We start from the raw sequence: 10,650 nt of genomic DNA, 5'->3' as shown, positions 1-10,650 counted from the left end.
CCCCTAGCCAGACTTATCAAAAAGAAAAAAAAAAGAAAGCAAATAAATAAAATAATGAATGAGAGAAGAGAAATCACAGCCAACACCACAGAAATACAAACAATTATAAGAGAATATTATGAAAAATTATATGGTAACAAATTGGGCAATTTCAAGAAATGGATAAATTCCTCAAAACTTCTAAACTACCAAAGCTGAAACAAGAAGAAAACATGAGCCATAACCAGCAAAAAAATAACTGAAACAGTAATCAAACATCGAGCAACAAACAGAAGTCCAGGGCCAGATGACCACAGCTGAACTCTACCAAACATTTCAAGAAAAGTTAAGGGGATCCGAACAATGGCTGCCCCAGTGCAGCAGGCAGCCCACGTTGGTGGCCCACTCATGCTGCCACAGGACTCTGCTGGGAGGTGGGACATCATGCTCACTTACTGGGGCACCCTGCACAGGGATGGCCAGCAAGAGTGGGGGCCAGTGCTTGTGTTTGCCATCTGGGCATTGGTACAGCCCTCTACTGCTGGCCTTCCTGTGCTGCCAAGAAGTGGCATTTGGGAGGGTGTGCTGCAGAGTTGGCTCCAGGCAGAGCTGGGCGCCAGGTCCCATGTGAGTGTGCCCTCACCGGCACACGCCATGGCCTCTTGGAGCATGGCCTACTGCTTGCAACAGGAGACCACGTACCCCATGTTCCCACAGTACTTTGCCACCCCATGATGCCCGACTGTGGAGACAAACTCTGTTGCTCATTCCTCATCCACTGCTGGGTGAGACGGAGACCAACATGTGGAACTCACAGTGCCAGGAGACTTTCTTGCGGCGGCACTTGAGACCCAGCTGGCACCCAGCCAGCATGACACAGCTGGTGAAGCAGATGCCCACCTAGTGGTCATTGTGGCCTGGGGCTGAGATGGGTGTATGGGAGAAGCACCACAAGCCCCTGAAGGTGTACTGTGAGGTGGAACAGATGCCCATCTATGTGGCGTGCAGCTGCTTCTGCAAGCCCACCGGCCAAGCATGCTGCAGCTCAAGAAAGTGGTGGAGGGCTTAAAGGAGCAAATCCAAAACCAGCTGGACCACCTGGAAAGACTGGAAGACTTAAAGAAGAGGCGCTGGGCACAGGGGGAGCAGACACAAGCTGAACTCTTGAGCCTGAACCAGATGGAGAGGGAAATCATCTCGAAGTTTGAGCAGCTCTCTCACTCCTTGAAGCATCATGAGTATCGCGTCCTGGCCCACCTTGAGGAGCTAGATTTGGCTATCTAAAACAGCATCAATGGTGCCAACACCAGATCTCCTGTAATGTCTCCCACCCGAGTAGCCTGATCACCCAGCTGGAAGCGAAGCAGCAGCAGCCTACCAGGGAGCTCTTACAGGACATCAGGGACACATTGAGCAGACCTGAAAGAATCGGGATCCCTGAACCCTGAATCACACCTCCAGAACTCAGTGTGCAGAAAAGGTGGAGTAATTTTGGCCCCCCAGGATGGATTCTGGGCAGTGTCCTTGTGGCATGGGAAAGAATACTGGCCTCTTACCTCAATGACTGCCCTCCCCCAGTGGACTCTTCTCCAGTGGGTAAGGAATTTCTTGGACTATGATGCTGGTGAGGTCTCCTACAATATGACAGGCAGGTGTCACAACTTTACTTTCTCTCAGGTTACTTTCTGTGGGCCTGTCCAGCCGTAATTCAGTCTGAGTTCCTTGGGAGGGAAGAGTACAGCCCCTCTCATCTGCCATATGAGTGGGACCTATGGGTTTTCTGGCCATGTAGGCAATCATGCTCATTCCATAGAGACCTCATGTTGACGAGGTGAACTCGGGCCAAAAGGGCTGTTGGCCATAATCTGACCTCAGGCGTAAGGCGCCTTATTGCCTCGCCACTCCCTGTTCATCACAGCTGGATATACTTACCACTTTCCATGCTCCTAAGGTGGGAGACAAGAGGTCCACATTCTCTATTATTCTTCCCCTTCCCATGCAAATTGTGAGATGTAAAGAGAAGTATCAAGATTGCCCAGAAATAAAAGCCGGATGACCAAAATACATACGTACGTACATATGTACATACATAAAGAAGAGTTAATACCTATTCTTCTCAAACCATTTCAAAACATAGAAATGGAAGGAAAACCTCCAAACTCATTCTAAGAGGCCATCATTACCCTGATTCCTAAACCAGACAAAGACCCCACTAAAAAAGAGAACTACAGGCCAATATCTCTGCTGAACAAGGATGCAAAACTTCTCAAGATACTAGCTGATAGGATCCAACAGTACATTAAAAGAATCACTCATGACGATCAAGTAAGATTTATTCCTGGGTTGAAAGGTGGGTTCAATATTCACTAATCAATCAGTGTGATGCACCACATTAATAAAAGAAAGAAGAAAGGTGGTCTTCTCAATAGATGCAGAGAAAAGCATTTGAAAAAGTACAGCATCCATTCTTGTTAAAAACCCTCAACAAAGTAGGCATAGAGGGAAAGTACCTCAACGTCATAAAGTTTATATATGAAAACCCACAGCTAATATCATCCTCAATGGGGACAAAATGAGAGCTTTTCTTCTATGGTCAGGAAGAAGACAGGGATGTCCACTTTCACCATTGTTATTTAATATAGTACTGAAAGTCTTATCTTCAGCAGTCAGCCAACAAAAGTAAATAAAAGTCATCCAAATCAGCAAGGAAGGAGTCAAATTTTCACTTTTTGCAAGCATGATATTCTATGTAGAAAACCCAACAGACCACCAAAAAATTGCCAGATCCGATAAGCAAATTCAATAAAGTTGCAGGATACAAAATCAATGTACAGAAATCTGTTGTATTTCTGTACACCAATAATGAACCAGCAGAAAGAGAAATTAAGGAATCGGCCCCATTTATAATTGCACCAAAAACATAAGATACCTAAGATTAAACCTAACCAAAGAGGTGGAAGACCTGTACTCTGAAAACTATAAAACATTGATGAGAGAAATTGAAGATGACACAAGGAATTGGAAAGGCATTCCTTGCTCATGGATTGGAAGAACAAATATTGTTTAGATGTTTATACTACCCAAAGCAATCTATAAATTTAATTGCATTACCATCAAAATAAAAACATTGTTCACAGAGCTAGAGAAAATAATCATAAAACTTGTATGGAACCACAAAAGACCCAAATAACTAAAGCAACCTTGAAAAAGAAAATCAAAGCTGGAGGCATCCTAATTATGGACTTCAAGTAATATATATATATATATATATATATATATATATATATATATATATATACTGTAGCGATCAAGACAGTATGGTATTTGCACAGAAATCGATGCCTATAGCAATAGAACAAAATTAAAAAAAATGAGAAATGAACCCACAACTATATAGTCAATTTTTTGACAAAGCAAGAAAGTATATCCAATGGGAAAAAGACAATCTCTTCAACAAACGGTGTTGGGAAACCTGGAGAGCAACATGCAAAAGAATGAAACTGGAACCACTTTCTTACACCATACACAAAAATGAATTCAAATGTATTAAAGACTCAAATGTGACACCTGAAATCATAAAAATCCTAGAGCAGAACATAGGCAGTAATCTCTTTGACATTGGCCATAGCAAGTTCCTTCTAGGTGTGTCTTTTGAGGCTAGGGAAACAAAAGGAAAAATTAACTGTTGGGACTTCATCAAAGTAAAAAGCTTCTGCACAGCAAAGGAAACAATCAAAACTAAAACACAACTTACAGAATAAGAGAAGACATTTGAAAATGACATATTTGATAAAGGGTCAGAATTCAAAATCTATAAAGATCATATAAAATTCACCTCCCCAAAAACAAATAACCTAATTTAAAAATGGACAGAAGACATGAATAGACATTTTTCCAAAGTAGACATACAGATAGCCAACAAACAATGAAAAGATGCTCAACAACACAGATCATCACAGAAATGCCAATCAAAATTACAATGAGATATCACTTCACAATGTCAGATTGGCTAAAATCAATAAGAGAAGAAACAACGGGTGTCAGCAAGGATGTGGAGAAAGGACTAGCCTCTTGCACTGCTGATGGGAATGCAACTCTGGAAAGAGTATGGAATTCCTCAAAAAGTTGAAATAGATCTACCCTACCTTCCAGCAATTGCACTACTAGGTACCCAAATAATACAAAACTACTAATACAAATGGATACATACACTCCAATGATTATAGCAGCATTATTTACAATAACCAAGTTAAGGAAACAGCCCAAGTGTCCATTGACTGATGAATGGATAAAGATATGGTATATACATACAATGAAATACTACTTAGCCATAAAAAAGAATCAAATCTTGCCATTTGCAGCAACATGGATTGAGCTAGAGAGTATTAGGTTAAGTGAAATAAATCAGAGAAAGACAAATACCATATTATTTCACTCGTATGTGGAATTTATGAAGCAAATCAAATAAGCAAAGGGGAAAAAAGGGAGAGTGAGAGAGAGGTAAACCAAGAAACAGACTCTTAACTATAGAGAACAAACTGATGGTTACCAGAATGGAGGTGGGGGCACAGATATTCTAAACAGGTGATGGGGATTAAGGAGTGCAGTTGAAGTGCTGAATTACTATATGAATCTAATACTACACTGTATTAACTAACTGGAATTTAAAGAAAAACTTAAATATATATATAGTGTAAAGGAAGGGACAACAGAATTAAAAAGATACAATGGAAAATGTCTACTTACAAAATGATGGTAATAGAGGGGCATAGAACAAAAAGGATACACAGCATAAAGAGAACAAAAAGCAGAGTGGCAGGATTAAATTACTTCATAGCAGTAATAACATTAAATGTAAATGGGTTCAAAAATCTCCATATTAAATGGGTGCCTGGGTGGCTCAGTCGGTTAAGCATCTGCCTTTGGCTCGGGTTGTGGGCCCAGGTCCTGGGATGGAGCCCCACCTTGTGCTCCCTGCTCAGTGGAGAGCCTGCTTCTCCCTCTCCCCGCCCCTCACTCATGCTCTCTCTTGCTATCTCTCTCTCTCTCAAAAAATAAATAAAATCTTTAAAAAAAATCTCCAAATTAAAGACAGACATTGATGGAATGAAATTAAAAATATATGGTTCAACAGAAACTCACTTTACATTGCAAGACACAAACTGGTTGAAAGTATAAGAATGGAAATTATTCCATGCTAACAGCAAGCTAAAGAGAGCTGGATTGGTTATACAGAGGCAAATAGAAAATAGGTTTAGGTAAAACTGGTAAAAGAGAGAAAATAATGTAATTCTATAATAATAAAAAGGGCAATCCCTCAAAAAATATAATAATTATAAACCATATAAGCACTTAACCACAGAGCTCCAAAATACATGAAGCCAAAACTAAAAGAACAAAAGGTTAAAATAGACATATACTTCACCAGTGCACATGATACAATCTGGAGGACAGGACACATGTTAAGATGCAAGACAATTATCAATAAATTTAAAATTATTGAAATCATAGAGTGTGCTCTGACTACATAGGTTGCAGTTAGAGAGAAATCACCCCTGTAGATTTGGAAAATCAGAAATGGATGAAAATTAAAAACATTTCTTTTTTTTTTTTAAGAATGTGATTAGGTAGTTAAAAGCAGCCATATATTAAAATAACAGCACACACACAAGACCAGAGAATTCACTACTCAGAAAAGATTTTAGGTCTCAGAACCTCTAGAAAGTCTGACTGGTGAAAGTCTCTTCTGCAAGAAAATTGCAGGACTGGGAGAAGTGCCTATTTTTCAAAGGACTAAATTCTAAAAAAAAAAAATCACAAGTAATTCAAAGATACAGAGACATATGCTCCAATAAAAAGAACAAAATAGCCTCTAGAAGCCAACACCAAAGAAACACAAAACTCTGAACTAACTGGAAATGTATTGAAAACATCAGACTTAAAAGTTTGAATGAACTAAAAGAGACTGAAGGTAGTCAACTAAAGAAAATCAGGAAAACGATGAATGAACAAAATGAGAACATTAACAAAAAAGATAGAAACTACATTCAAAAAATAATAATTCCAGAGCTTAAAAAAAAAGAGAAAATTATTTATTTTTCATTTTATTTGTTATGTTCAGTTAGCCACTGTATAGTACATCATTAGTTTTTGATGTAGTGTTCAATGATTCATTAGTTATGTAAAAATTCAGCGCACATCACAGCATGTGCCCTCCTTAATACCCATCACCTGTTACCCCCTCTCCCCACCCTCTTCCCTCTGAGACCCTCAGTTCATTTCCCAGGGTCATAGTCTCTCATGGTTCATCTCCCTCTCTGATTTCTCCCCCTTCAGACTTCCCTCCCTCCCTCCCCTGTGGTCCTCCGTGTATGTTCCACATATGAGTGAAACCATATGATAATTGTCTTTCTCTGCTTAACTTCTATCACTTAGCATAATCCTCTCCGGTTCCATCCACATCAGTGCAAATGGTGGGTATTCATCCTTTCTGATGGCTGAACAATATTCCATTGTATATATGTACCACATCTTCTTTATCCATTCATCTATTGAAGGGCATCTCGGCTCCTTCCACAGTTTGGCTACTGTGGACATTGCTGCTATGAACATTGGGGTGCATGTGCCCCCTTTTTCACTGCAGATGTATCTTTGGGTTAAATATCCTGTAGTGCAATTGCTAGGTCAGAGGGTAGCTCTATTTTTAAAGTCTTCAGGAACCTCCATACTGTTTTCCAGAGTGGCTCTACCAGCTTGCATTCCCACCAACAGGGTAAGAGGGTTCCCCTTTCTCCACATCCTCACCAACATTTGTTGTTTCCTGTCTTGTTAATTTTTGCCATTCGAACTGGTGTAAGGTGGTATCTCATTGTGGTTTTGATTTGTTGTTCCCTAATGGCTAATGATGTTGAGCTTTTTTTCATGTGCCTGTTTGCCATTTGTATGTCCTCTTTGGAGAAGTGTCTGTTCATGTCTTCTGCCCAAAAACAGACACATAGACCAATGGAACAGAATAGAGACTCCAGAAAGAGACCTTCAACTCCATGGTCAACTAATCTTTGACAAATCAGGAAAAAAATATGCAATGGAAAAAAGACAGTCTCTTCAATAAATGGTGCTGGGAAAATTGGACAGCCACATGCAGAAGAATGAAACTCGACCATTCTATTACACCATACACAAAAATAAACTCAAAATGGATGAAAGACCTCAATGTGAGACAGGAATCCATCAAAATCCTAGAGGAGAACATAGGCAGTAACCTCTTTGACATCGGCTACAGCAACTTCTTTCAAGACATGTCTCCAAAGACAAGGGAAACAAAAGCAAAAATGAACTTTTAGGAATTCATCAAGATGAAAAGCTTCTTCACAGCAAAAGAAATAGTCAACAAAACTAAGAGGCAACCCACCGAATGGGAGAAGATATTTGCAAATGACATTACAGTTAAAGGGCTGGTATCCAAGATCGATAAAGAACTTCTCAAACTCAACACTCAAAAAACAAATAACCCAATCAAAAAACAGGAGAAAATAAAATTTAAAACTCACTACAGATCTTGAACAGGAGACTTTTCCAATCAGAAGAAATAATCAGCGAATATGAAGATAAGTTATTTGAAATTATCAAATCAGAAGAGTAGAAAAAAATGAATAAAAGTGAAAAAAAGCCTAGGAAGATTATGTTTCACCATCAAGACAGCACATTATAGGAGTGTTACCAGAAGATTTGAGATAGAGATAGAGATAGAGAGAGAGACCAAGGGGTGGGGCATGCACACTTTGTTAAAAAAATGGCTGAAAACTATGGAAAGAGCCTAGATGTCCATCGACAGATGAATGGATAAAGAAGAAGTGGTATATACATACAATGGAATATTATGCAGCCATCAAAAAGGAAATCTTGCCATTTGCAATGATGTGGATGGACCTAGATGGTATTGTGCTAAGCGAAATAAGTCAGTCAGAGAAATACTATTGTCATATGATCTCACTGATATGTGGAATTTGAGAAACAAGGCAGAAGATCATAGGGGAAGAGAGGGGAAAAAATGAAACAAGACGAAACCAAAGAGGGAGACAAACCATAAGAGACTCTTAATCTCAGGAAACAAACTGAGGGCTGCTGGAGTGGAGTGGGGTGAGAGGGATGGGGTGGCTGGGTAATGGACACTGGGGAGGGTATGTGCTATGGTGAGTGCTGTGAATTGTGTAAAACTGATGAATCAGAGACCTGTACCCCTGAAACAAATAATACATTATATGTTAACTAAAAAAAGGCTGAAAACTTCACAAATTTGAGGAAGGAAATGGATAAACCAATTCAAAAAGCTCAATGAATTTCACCTAGATGAAACCCGAAGAGATTCATATTGAGACATACTTCAATCGTAGAAAGACAAATGCAAAGCGAAAGACTTGAAAACAGCAAGAGAAAAGTGACTTGCCATGTACAAAGGAGCTTTTATGAAATTATCAGGCATTTCTCAGCAAAAACCATGCAGGCCAGAGGCAGTGGGATGATACATTTAAAAGATGAAAGAACAAAATTTCAGCCAAGAATACATGTATAGGAAAAACTGTCCTTCAGAAATGAAGAAATTACAACCTTCCAAGATAAACAAATGATGAAAGAATTCATTAACTTTAGAGTTGCTCTACGAGAAATAATAAATTCAAATTCAAATAAAAGGACACATGATAAAAACATGAAGCCATATGAAAATGTAAAATTTTCAGATAAAAGTAAATATATGAACAAATATAGAATCTCGTATATACTAATTTTGGTGTGTAAACCCACTTTTAATTCTGGAATATAATTTAAAAGACAAAACCATAAAAACAACTGCAAATCTATGTAACGAGTACATAATATATAAAAAGGTAATTTGTGATATCAATAACATAAAATAAGTGGGGCAGCACTGTAAAGAAACAGTTTATATATGTGATTTAAATTGAGTTCCCATTAGTTTTAAATATATTGTTCTATCTTTAAGATGTTTTATATAATTCTCATAGTAATTGCAAAGAAAATATATATAGAAAACACATAAGGGAAGTGAGAAGAGAATCAAAGCACACCACTAGAAAAATGTCAACCAAATATAAAGGAAGTCAATGAGAGGAAATGAGGGACACAAAACATACCAAGTATATAGAAAACAATTAAGATATTGACAGTAGTAATTATTTCCTCATCAATAATTAACTTTACATGTAAGTGGATTAAACTTCCCAATAGAAAACATAGATAGGAGTAATACATTTTTAAAAATGGATCTAAAAATATCCTGTCTACAAGACATTCACTTTAGATTTGAGGAAATACAGACTGAAAGTGAAAGGATGAAAAAAAAAATCTTATGCCAATGGTAACCACAAGCAAGCAGGTGTCTGATAATATCAGACAACATAGATTTTAAGTTAAACATTATCAGAAAAGACAAAGAAGGACATTATATAATAAAAGAGTTAATTTACCAGAAATATATAACAATAAATGTATATGCACCAAATATCAGAACCCCAAAACAAATGAAGCAAACATTGATAAAACTTAAGGGGAAAAAAGACAAGAGCACAACAATAAAACGAGACTTTAATAATCACATTGAATAATGGATGGAACAACCAAAGAAAAGATCAATAAGAAAGTAAAAGACAGAAAAAACACTATTGAACAATTGGACTTAACAAACATATAGAAAACAACCCACACAACAAAGGCAGAATACATAATCTACTCAAGTGCATATGCAATATTCTCCAACTTAAACCACGTATTAAGCCACAGAACAAAATTAACACGATTTAAATAACATGAAATACCTTTTCTTGACCATAATAGAATGAACTAGAAATCAGTAGCAGAAAGAAAACTGAGAAATCCACAAATATGTAAAAAGGAAACAACACAATATTTAGCAAATGATAGATTGAAGAATTGAAAATAGAACTTATAAAACATCTTAAGAAAACAAAACAAAACCTACCAAATCTTATGGAATGCAGTGAAAGTAGTGTTAAGACAGAAATTGGTAACTGTGACCACTTATATTTAAAAAGAATCATCTCCAACCAATAACCCGAATTTATCTTCACAGAAGTAGAAAGAGAAATGTTAACACAAATCTACAGAAAGAAAGTAATAATATTAGAGCAGAATCAACAAAAGACAGAAGAAAAATAGAAAAAAAATCAACAAAATTGAGTAGGTTTTTTGAAAAGATCACTAAAACTGACATCAGCTAAATTAACTAAAAAAAAAAAAAAAAAAAAAAAAAAGACCCAAATACTAAAATCAGAAATGGAAGAAGAGTTATTACCACTGAGGTCATAGGGAAGAAATAAAAGGAGTATAAGAATATACTGTGGAGGAGATGCTGAAGATGGCAACAGATTAGGAGGACCCTAGGCTCGTCTCTTCCCTTGAACACAGCTAGATAACTATCAAATTCTAAATATCCCAGAAATCGATCCAAAGGCTGACAGAAGAAACTCCACAAATAAAGGGAGAGAAGAAGTCACACTGAAGAAGGCAGAAAGTGCATAGACATGGTTTAAGGGAGAAATAGCTCTCAGGTGTTGTGGAGAGGGAACTGTGGTGGTGGTGGTGGGGGGGAGAGAGATAGAGAGAGAAAGCCCAGAATGGAAGCAGGAGGAGAAC

At 37.7% G+C, this 10,650-nt stretch overlaps 1 pseudogene; it reads left to right on the top strand.

Moving 5' to 3' along the window:
* The first annotated feature begins 588 nt into the window (after window positions 1-588).
* LOC118531271 (zinc finger protein RFP pseudogene) lies at window positions 589-1,598 on the top strand (annotated as a pseudogene).
* The last annotated feature ends 9,052 nt before the right edge of the window (window positions 1,599-10,650 follow it).

This window comes from Halichoerus grypus, chromosome X (assembly GCF_964656455.1).
Source record: "Halichoerus grypus chromosome X, mHalGry1.hap1.1, whole genome shotgun sequence".
In the NCBI taxonomy this organism is placed as follows: domain Eukaryota; kingdom Metazoa; phylum Chordata; class Mammalia; order Carnivora; family Phocidae; genus Halichoerus; species Halichoerus grypus.
This window is presented reverse-complemented; position numbering and strand designations above follow the sequence as displayed.